This window comes from Pinus tabuliformis, chromosome 6 (assembly GCF_031772625.1).
Source record: "Pinus tabuliformis cultivar Carrire ecotype Pingquan chromosome 6, CPIR1, whole genome shotgun sequence".
Lineage (NCBI taxonomy): Eukaryota > Viridiplantae > Streptophyta > Pinopsida > Pinales > Pinaceae > Pinus > Pinus tabuliformis.
The window spans coordinates 944,827,930-944,839,566 of record NC_142292.1 but is presented as its reverse complement, the minus strand read 5'-3'; the positions used below and the strand labels follow the sequence as shown (position 1 = coordinate 944,839,566).

Here is an 11,637-nt window from a genome sequence, read left to right as displayed (position 1 = left end):
TATGAGCTCATAATTTGGAATTTCTCAGGTTGTGGGGATAAATTTATATTTTTGATCATTTTAGTTGTGTTCTTAAATTTTAATGCATATGTTTAGACAACTGATGGGAAAATGGGACTTTTAGCTTGTGATTAATGAAAGATACTTTGCTTAGTTGTTGGTTCTCAGAACAATTTTTCTGGCTAGTAAACTTGCTGAATGGAGAAGTTTATAAAGCATTCCTGGACTCTTTATACGGTAAAGTCAGCATACACGCCAGTTATTTGACATATTAATTACTAGTATTTATTATAATCCATTACCAAGAAAAATTAATCTAACAAGAAAAAGTAAAAAGACTCCACAAAATGTTATCAAGTCAAGAAGAATCACACTACACCTAATTTGCCCTAGATTCTTCAACAAGAATTGGGGATGATTACCTCTTTGAGGGAGGAATTGATGACACACTGTCTCATGTATGTGTTCACACGCGTGTTATATTTGTATCATGTACTATACACTTGCACTGTGTACTTTTTTCTTTTATTTCACCTTTTTCATTGTAAATAATTGATAGGTCAAAAATGATCACTCACCTAACTTTGTTTGTTTTTATTATAACCCTAGGAAACTTGGTCAAATATGATCCCTCTCAAATTGTTTTACTCTAATATATATATATTTAATACAATAGAGTGTACAACATATGTGTATATTTTTGACAATCTCTTCTTATGCATACTTGCTATCTTGTGTGTTTACTTGTATTTGAGTTTCCTTATAGTGAGAGTGGAATATGATTCCATACAAAGAAATGAATTTATTGGAATTGTCTAAAGGGAAAAGTGCCATTATTTGCAAATGAATCTATAGGACAAACATCATTTCAAAATGAAAACACTGATAATGAAGAAACCTTTGCACCTATGATAAAGATGAACACAATCAAATTGATGTCAGCCATGGTAGCTTAGTTCAAATGGATCATTGGTTAGATAGATGCCAAAAATACCTTTCTGAATGGAGTTATGGAAGAGAAAGTGTGCATGTAGTAACCCCTAGGCTTAATGTAAAATGGGAAAGAACATTTATTGTGTTAACTAAAGAAGGCACTGTATGGGTTGAAAAGGGCTACTAGAACCTTAAATGAAAACACATATGAGAACTTTAGAGTAAATGGGTGTTGAAAATAGTAGCGAAGAAGATCTTCTTGACTCGTTCCTTAGTCAAGAAAGACCACGATCAGTCCTTCCTTTAGCATGCACGAGTTCGTTGTATTAGGACGAGTTCATGGAGCAGTTAATTCATATGTTGAGTTGGAGGAGCAGTTTAGTGGACTTCTAACAGGCAGTTCAAGTTTGGGATAAGACAAGTTGGAAGCTTCAGTTTCGATTGAGGCAAAGATTAGTTATAACTCCAAATTAAGAGTGGAGAGAGTTTAGTTCGAACTCAGTTAACTCATCAATTACAATGGCTGTTCTAAATTTGTACTTTCCAGAATTAGCATGATCGAATTGCTTCAAAGGAGGACGAAGGCATAACTTGTATCATTATTGCGTGCACAAGAATTGTGTGTGAGCTTCCTGCTTGTGGTGTGCGTATTATTGAGTAGTAGTACCAAGTGCGCATAGATTGAGGCATTTGTGCTACAAAATAGGAGGCCCTGTGCACATGAATATAGGAGCCAAGAAGAGAGGCTAGTGCACAAGGAATTCGGGCCTGTTTGTACGCAAATGATAGGAGCTGTGATCAAATAAGTTTCAGGGCAGGTCTAGGCTAGGTTAGCAGGAGAACGACTCTGTTCTCAATAGACAGTATTGCCCTGTATTTGATCTGTATAATCTATGTTGAAAATTGGCAGCTAAGGGAGCAATTTCCCCATTAGGGAGGCCCAACAAATCCTAAGGAGACCCCACTTGCACTTGGAAAAATTAAATTTGCTCATGGAAAAATATTATTTTTATTGCTGGACCAAGTCAACTTGAAAAGTACAAGTCAGCCTAGAGGAGAAATTCGACCCCCAAGATCACATATAAATAGACCTCACTTGACATCGCTTAGAGGCATCACATCACACATCACATCATCTTCATTTGTTTCTATCTCCTCTGAAAATTGCAGATCCGAGTTCACATGTGCGAAGGAGAGAGAAGGATTCTGTTTTGACTGCATTGACTTTTTGTTTTTGGCATCTTTGACCAATATTGACTTGGGGCTGTTTTGACTTGATTGGCTGAATTTTTGGATATGTTTTGGAAGGCCGAATTCAGGGAGACTTTAACCAATTTGACCTGGGCACTTTGACCATCTTTGACCACAGATCTAAAGCTAGGGTTTCCACAGGTTGACTGTTGACTTTGACCAATTTTGGAGGCAGATTTGAGGATTGTTTTGAATGGGCTTGACTGAGCAAGAGAGGTTGAATTTATTGCTGCCTTCACTGAAATTTTTTGAGCACTTCGGATCATTGACTTTGACTGGTTAGGGTTGTGTTGACTGCTATTGACTGAACTTTGACAGGGCCGAAAATTTCAGAACTGGTACTTTGATCAGATTTGACTTTTATGCTCATTCTTGATTGGATATTGATTCGTTGACTTGGTTGGTCAAGGCTTTGACCTTTGACTAGTTGTTGGGTGTACTTGGACTTTGTATCCCTGTTGATTTGATGAACATCTAATAGAAGAAGAATCTGGTTGGGTTTCCCCCCTTGTGGGGTTTTTTCCCCTGGTCTTTGACCTATATCTCTGTGTCTCCTTGATCTTGGCTGCCTTCTATTGTGCATATTGTTTATTGTTCTATCTACAATTGCTTACTGTTATTGGGTGTGGAAAAGTGAGTGCTACCGAAAGAAGAAATTGTTAAAGTGATTGTTACAGCATAGAACATTGAAAAACTAATACTTTATCAATAAAATGCCACAGCAAGGAGAGGGTTTTCCCAATTGGTTCCCTAGAAAAATATTTTGTGACGGTGTTTTATTTCTGTTTCTATTCAACTGCTAATTTAGAGTAGAGAAATTATGTGTCTTGATGATTCAAACCTAGTTTCAGTTTGTTCATTCAAGCAGTTGCAGAATTTCAAGGGAAATCTACAATGGGTTTAAGAGAAGTCCTTTAGATCCAAAATTATTAGGGTCTAAATTTTGCCATGTGATCAATTCTCCATTTGCTTTCCAAAAAAGATGCATCAATTTCCATTTTTTTCCAAAAAGGATTAGCCAATTTCCATTTTTTCACAAGTAAGATTCACCCAAGTTCCAGAGGATACAATTATTTTACTTAAAAAATTGCCAAAATTTTCTAGAAACCATATAATATTCCTACAAATTTGTATATTTTTACAAAAATATTGACAAACATTTTATAGTTCACATTTTAAGAAATGGTAAGATTCACAAAGGTTTCTTCACTTTAAATATTAAGTATGGATCCTTCAAATTTTCCCTGGGGTCCAAAGCTATACATAAAAAACAATGGTAATATTATTGTGATCATGGTTTTGTATTAGGAATGATTCTAATCATTACAAGTGATAATACAAAATTGATTTAATAATTAAAAAATGAGTTGCATAAAGCTTTTGAAATAAAGGATTTGGGTCCACATTCTTGTTGAAGTATGGAAAAATGGATGGCAACATGTTCATGTTTTAGACAATGTATGGACAATAGATACTAAAAAGATTTAACAAGTTTGATTGCAAGTTAGTGGCAACTCCGACTGGAACGAGAAAGAATTAATTGCTTTTGAAGCTTAAAAGCCAATGGATGAAATGTGGTATGGGTAGTTGGTAGGGAGTTTGATTTATGTTACTACTTATAGCCTCGATTTAAATTACATAGTTGGGATTCTTTTGTGATTCATAGCAAATTCCAAAGATGTTCACTGGAAAGCAGCAAGGAGGATTTTATGGTATATTAGAGATACAATGAAGCTTTGAATTGGATGTCTTTTCAACAATTATGCCGAAATAGTTGAGTTCATAGATTGAGATTAGGTAAGGAGAATTTTATGGTATATTAGAGATACAATGAAGCTTTGAATTGGATGTCTTTTCAACAATTATACCAAAATAGTTGGGTGCATAGATTGAGATTGTGCAGGTTACATAGATGAAAGGAAACTTAGCATAAGTTACTTATTCATCATGGGTTTTAGAGAAGGTTTGTGGGCTAGTAAGAAGCAATTGACTGTTGCATCATCTTCCAAAAAAGTAGAGCACAAAGTAATTGTCAATGCATGGTGTGAAGTTGCATGTTTTGCAAGAGATTTCTAGAGCATAACTAAAGTTGACTGACTTCTAGCTTCTAAAATCAATTACATGCATCTATATACTATTCTAAAAGTATATAGCCTGTAAAAAATGTCCAAAGATTTGAAACACTTGGCTGGCATAAGCAAAATTAAAGAAGAAAAACTACTACTTTCTAGAATTATTAAATTTTCTATTGGGGTTAACAGGTTCAAGTCTGGGAATCCAGCTGGAGCAACTTCAACAGAGTTCACTGAGGATGCAGAAGCTACCATGGTTCTAAGTCCACTCTGTTATGCTACTTGGACATTTTCCATTTGCTGTCTTAGTTCATGCACTTCTCTTTTGAGGTCATTGATTTGATTATTATATGCATGCACCATGCCCATCAATGATTCTATCTAGGCTGTACTTTTGTAAATTCTCTTGATTAGAGTGACAAATTCCAATTGTCCCTCTGTTTTCGTACTTCTAGATTCTGGCTGTGAGCTCTTTCCTCCGCCTAGCCTCCTTGCCATACTTGAGCCCAGAGAGGGATTCATGATTGCTCCAACTATATTCCTAATCCTATAATGGAGTTTGAACATGGACTTTGCTGCCAATAGTTGATTTTTGTGGAAAGAGTAATCCAAGAAAACATTAAAGCGCAGAGATGGATAGAGGAGCCATACTTGATGAAGGATTGACTGCATGCTGATCGGGTTGGCTGATGGTCCTTTTCAACCTTCGTGACATGATGCTTGCTCCAAGGAAATGATCGTAGAGTTAATTCCAATGATTGCCCACTTGGACCCATTAATGTGCCACACCAGGCACAATTTCCCACCGCAGGCCAATCACTCATGGTAGTGATGCCTAGATGGCATCGCGTGATATATGATCTACCGCCGCTTCGTAAATGCTTCAGATAGCCTTCGTGGTTCCGTTGTCAACACATTTTGTTCTCGAACCTTCACAAACCTTACCCTTTTGACCTGTGTTAGAAGATCTTTGCCCTCATTCAAGGCTTCATACATTCCTCAAACCCTTACTTTTTCTCCGTCCTTCATTATCCTTGTGCTAGTGCAACTTGTTTGAGTAGTAATGCCCCCTTCTTGGTGTTGATTTTGTAGCTTGGAAGGTGGTTCTGCATGGATTAGGTGCTATGACATGCAGTGAACCACCTCAATTGTCTTCTATTACAGTTATTTAATGAATTCCCTAAGTTAGGACTTTAGACAACAATTTACTTTAATCGTTGGTTACCTTTTTGTAAAAGGCAAAGTCAATGACATTAAGTCATAGCCGTTGATTTTAGTGAGTCGAGATCCAATCTCAACCATTGAGATCAAGGATTTTGCTTGAGATTAGGGTTTGAGCATTTTAAATAGGGAATTCAAGCCATAAAAGAGATATATCGAGTGGCACGAATTAGGTACTTAGTGGAGCGTAATATTTTGGCAGTGAGAACGAGAAAGAGCTAGATCGAGCTAGGAAGAGGTGAGATCGACGCAAGTTCGAATAACAGAGAGTCATTACTCTTGGGGCATGTAAGCCAAGTCCCTTGTGCGCAAAAGTGCTTCTGCTGGGCCGTACAAGGGCCAAGTAAGGGTTGAGATCGATTTGATTTGTTGTGTAAATTTCTAGACCAATTTCTTGTAAGTCTGCTGTAAAAAATATTTCTCCTGAAGCTGAATAAGAAGCGCAACATTTGCTGGTTTTCCCCACGCTGGGGTTTCCAAGGTAAATTTATTTTATTTCATTGCATATGATTGGCTTCGTGTGATTTTTCTTCTGCTATTTATTTGGTTAAATAACTCTGAATTTATGTTGTTACAAATTAGACTAGACAATATTGTGTGTTTGAAGTGTTTCTATTTTATGAATACTTGTCGAACTGCAAATCTTTAATTGGGTTATAAGAAATTAAAATGGTATTAGAGAAGTAGCCTCTGAAGACGAAGCCAAGAGATTTGACTCAGGTATCAAAAAATTAGATTTCAATGTTTTAGTCTCTTCTAGGGCTATTCTAAAATGGATACTAGTGTTCAATATGAGGACAAGCTTGAGGGTTCTTCAAACTATTTGCAATGGAAGGTTCAAATCTCTATTGTTCTAAAGGAGAACAAGCCGTGGAACTTCGTTAATACAATAGTGGTACCGCCAAGCTCGGACTTGACTTGCATGAGGTCAAGGAGGCCAAGGCGTAGAGAATTATTCTTGATGGGGTCAAAGATCATTTGATACCCCATCTGTTGGAGAAAGGTACTGCAAAGAAGATGTGGGATACACTCACAAAGTTGTACCAAAGCGGCTATCGGAGTTGTAAGATTGTGCTGAGGGACAAGTTGCACAACATAAGAATGTCTAAGGGTGAGAGTGTGACATCTTACTTGACCAGGATAACATAGTTGAGGGAAGAGATGGAAGTTGTTGGGGATACGATCCAAGAAACTGAGTTGGTGCGTATTGCCTTGAATGGATTTACAAAACAATGGGAGGTGTTCGTCAAGTGTATTGCTGACTGTGAGCACCTGCCCTCTTGGGAGAGGATGTGGGACAATTTCATCTAGGAGGAAATTTGGGTGCTCATCGTGGAGATCATAAAAAGAGATTTAAAGAAGAGGAGAACCTTGCCCTTGCAAGCAAGGGTAAATCGAAGGTCAAGAAGGGGCCGAGTGATGGGTCTTCTTCAAAGAGCTATAAGAAGAAAGATCCAAGCAAGGTGAAGTGTTTTTGCTGCCATCAGTTAGGTCACTACGGTAGCCAGTGCCCTAATAAGAATAAGGGAAAACAAAAGAAGCAAGTCGCTGCTACCGCAAAGGTGGACGAATTTGCAGCACGGTTCAAGAATGAGTTTGTGCTCATTGCATGTTTCTCGAGCTCAATTACCACCAGTGTGTGGTACATTGACAATGGGGCTTCTTGCCACATGACAGGAGTCAAAGAGCATTTCACTAGTCTAGGAGGAGTTGGATTGCTACATAGACTTTGGACACAATGGCAAGTACCATCTAGTTGGTATTATCACGGTCAAGTTTCAAAGGGAGTCTGATAAAACTTTGTTGGTGGAGGGCGTGTTGTATGTTTTGGGTTTGACAAAGAACCTAATCTCAGTTGCTACCTTGGAGGACAAGGGTTACATCGTGTTAAAATTCGCAACTAGGGCCAAACTCCACATGGGTCATCTTATTTATGACAACTGATATTTTTCTTGGATTCCTCTCTCCGAGAGGTGTAGGATTGATCTAAAGATCATCTGATTCTGACATGTACAAATGAAGTTATGAATTTATTTTGATTATGGTCAAATTGCCAAGGTCGGCCGACAAACTTATGTAGGCTCAGAAGGCCAACAATCACCTCTATTCATCCTCAACATTGCATATAAATAGAAGGTGACTTAGCCTCATTTGGACACACTCATCTTCACACTTCTCTCTCTCTCTCCCCTCATTGGTTGGGTATAGATTTCTGGGCCTCTCTCTCTCCACACGTCCGAAATTTCAGGAGAGCGAAATTTCAGGACAGTTTAACCAAGCGTTGACCTCCTTTGACTGCGTTTTTGTGAGGGCTATCTCTGTTTGGGCAAGCCACATTTTTGGGCACAGAAATCGAGGCTAAGCGTTGACTGCAGCTAGGGTTGACTGCAGGTGGGCTATTTGACCAGACTTCGATTGGGCTGAATTTGATTGTTTTGAGGGCTATTTTATCTTGTTGTTTGGAGGCTGAAGTTGACTGATTTGCTGAGGGTCAAATCTGCCCTGTTGACCAATGTTGACTTTTCTGGTTAGGGCTCTTTTGCTGCTGTTATAAATTATTAGATTTGTAAATTGTACTATCTCTCTCTACTGAACTATTGAAGACTAAAAGAAGATTTTATCAAGGGTTTCCCCACATTGGGGTTTGTCCCTGGCTAGTGCCACATCTTGTGTCCTCTTGTCTTGGCTTGTCTTCTACTATTTATGTTTATGTTCTATCTGTGTTTTATTATCATGTTGATGTGACTACTAATATGAATATTGATACTGGGCTAATAAAGAAATTGAAGTAAAATTGCTCTAAAGCTTAGAACATACCATTGTTGCGTAAAATTAACATGGTATCAGAGCTGAGGTGAAGACAAAGCCCAAGCAAGTGTGAAAGAGCAATGACCAGAGACAGTTGGACAAGGACAAAAGGCTCAATGGGTTCCTCATCCTACTTCCTGGTTGAAGACAAGCTCCATGATAAATTTGACTATCATGGATGGAAGATGTCTCTTGATTTGACCTTGGAAGAAAAATAAGTGATGGATTATGTGCAGGGTAAAATCCCTGAGTCTCTTTCAAATGCACCGGTTGCTGCAAAGACCAAGTACAATAACGCTGAAGTCAAAGCAAAGAAAACTATTAGGGATTCCATTGACAAGCATTTGGGGGCCTATATCTTCGAATTGAAGACCTCCAAGGAGATCTACGACAGGTTGGTTGACATGTTCAAGGTTAGTATGCTAATCAAATTCTCTTTCTCAGAATAAGTTGAAGGATATTAAGAAGGCAAGGACAAGGACATTCAATCCTATTTCTTGAGGATTAATGAGATCAAGAATGATCTACTCTCGATTGGAAAAGTCATTCTTGACAGGGAACTACTCTCACCACTCTTGAAGGACTCCCTGAGTGGTATGTATTTAGAACTACTATACTCAACAATGATCGAATTCTAGGGTTTGAAGAATTGATGTCGAGATGCATTCAAGAAGAAACAAGAATGGTTGAGCAAGAAATGCCTTCTAATAGAAGCAACCCCATTGCATTCTCAGCTCATGCCAAGAGGAAGAACAATGCAGGTTCAAAGAAGCAAAGTCAAGGAAGACCAAGATTAAAAATGGAAGGAAGGGAAGATGCTTTGTTTACAATAAGTTTGGCCACTATGCAAGGGAGTCTCCTAATAGAAGGGATACACCTCAAGATGATGACTATCATAACAACTCCAGGGGCAACTTCAACAACAACGATCAAAGGAATGGCAGGTCCAATGGCAAAGGAATAAGAAATGCGGGACATGAAGAAAATGGTCGACCCTCCAAGAAATCAAGGAACTCCAGGTATGAAGAATCCAATGTTGTTAACAATAAGCAAAAAGAGTACTATCTTATATCGACCCTCTCCATTGCCTCTCCTCCGGACACTTTGGGAAATTGGCTGATTGATAGTGGTGCCTCAAGGCATTTCACTAGATACGAGGAAGCCCTCTCTAATTTGATAGAAAAGGAGACAAACTTGGAGATCATCCTTGGAGACGATGCCACCTATCTCGTGAAGGGAGTAGGGAATGTTACCTTTCAATTGAATCAAGGTAACACTATTCATTTGCAAGAAGTACTATATGTACCTGATCTCAAGAAGAACCTAGTGTCCATTTTAGCCATGGAGGACAAAGGATTCAAGGCGACATTCATCAATGGAAAGGTACGTGTTTGGAAAAGAAATTTTAAAGATGCTTTTACTCTTGAGTTCAGGGTTGACACTTTGTATCAAGTTGGAGGAAGTCCATTGGGAACCATGTCTTGCGACACATCTCTACAATCTGAACTATGGCATCATCTTGCCCTTCCCCTTCCCCACATCTTGGGTCATGGCCTGGAATGAAGCCCAGAGGTTGATATAGCTGAAAAGAAAGAGAAAACAATATATGGCCACATTCAACTGGAAAATGTACCACAAAATGCAAAATATGGCTGGGACAAATACATTTAGCACGTGGGAAAAAGCCAATACATGAGCTCTACCCCATCATCATGGCCATCACCCTAGTTTCTACAGGTTCTATAAATCTCCTTCATCATAGGAACCCATGATTGTCCCAACCCCTGGTGGGCAATGAACCACCCCACCTTAAAGGGGGTATTCACTGCTATATCTTATATATCATGCTCTTACCCCTTGAGCCTCGTGCAGTGAATCAAAGAAAATCATAAAAAGGCAAAATGCATATAAAGAAGGGTGGAAAAATCAAGACCGGGGCACCTCATGTACCATGATTGCTCCCTCCTATACATTATAAACGCAAGTGTGGGCTTGTCTCTTATTAGCTATCCTTGTACCCCGACATGTGACCCAGGGCTGCCCCTTCTCATTCCCTACTTCATTCACCTATTTGCCACATGCCACCACCTTTTGAAGGATGTACCTTGACTATATTATCCCCTTTAGAAGTAGAAACCACCTAATAGGATTATTGGTTAACCCCATTTGGAATTTAGGAGACATTGGCACATCCCAAAGCCCATTATGGAAGGGCAAACCATTATGAAGTCCGCACTTGTGGTCCATGATTTGGTAAGCTCATTTACTCAATTTCTCTAATGACTTGTTGTACTGGAAGGCTAGGGGACACATTGGATCTTATGCAGGACTGCAAATGGTTTCCATATTGGGTTTGTTCTCCCTATACGAGGTCTTAATCCTCCAGAGGGCTACACTGGCACATGTACGGTGAGCATTGAGAGCCGTGGGCCTCCACAGTGTTGAAGAATCTAGGGAAAATGTAGTTAATGTGATTCTTCTTAGCATGATAACTATTTGTGAGGTGTTTTTCAATTTTTCTTCTTATTCCAATCTTCACTGATTATTATTAGAGTGTGTCTTTGTTAGTTCATCAAATAGCTACCAAAACAAAGAGACAAGAACACAAGATGTTGGCATCCTGCTAGGGCTAAAACCTCTCCCTCTTGGAGAGGAAAACCCGCATAAAATTCTTCTTATAGAGATTCCAATTGACGAATACCAAGACCATGACCCTTGACCTACTAGGCCACTCTAAGGCCAAGACACCAATCCTCTTCTTCATCAATGCTGAGATCATCATCACTACTGCTTCATCATCGAGGTCTTCATCAATGAGATCTTCATATGTATAGGAGAGCTGCATGTAGATTCACTGAAATCATGACAGTCTCATCATGACTGAGATCATGACCTTTATATCTTCATCAAGAACGAGATTGTGACTGCACCTTAATGTATACCGAGATAGTGTGTTACTATGAGTTCCTTCCATCATGTCGAGACAATGTGTTACTATGAGATTCTTCCATCATGCCGAGAGTATCTCACTGTATTACCCATCCGAAATCATAGTAATACTTCTCCATCCGAGGTCTTGAACTGCTGCCTTAATCCGAGATTCTTGCACCTCCTGTACCCATCCGAGATTGCAGAGAAGTCCGAGATTTCTTGACTGTAATCATCACCGAGACTGTACCTTCTTGTACCTCTGAAGTTACAGAGGAATCTGAATTTCTGTCTGTACTTTTGCGAAGTTCAGTGGGGTATTTATAGTGGTTATGCCTCCATAATAAGCCGACATGTCAATGTGAACTGATGTGTCTCTTTTATTGAGCCGACATGTCATTTGTATATACTTTGAGGCCGACAT

The 11,637-nt window shown here is 38.9% G+C and overlaps 1 protein-coding gene across 1 annotated transcript in view; it reads left to right on the top strand.

The window, feature by feature from the left end:
* Nucleotides 1-11,637, top strand: part of LOC149262033 (uncharacterized) — a 296,604-nt gene that overhangs the window by 23,305 nt on the left and 261,662 nt on the right. The gene's annotated exons all lie outside the window — the stretch shown is intronic.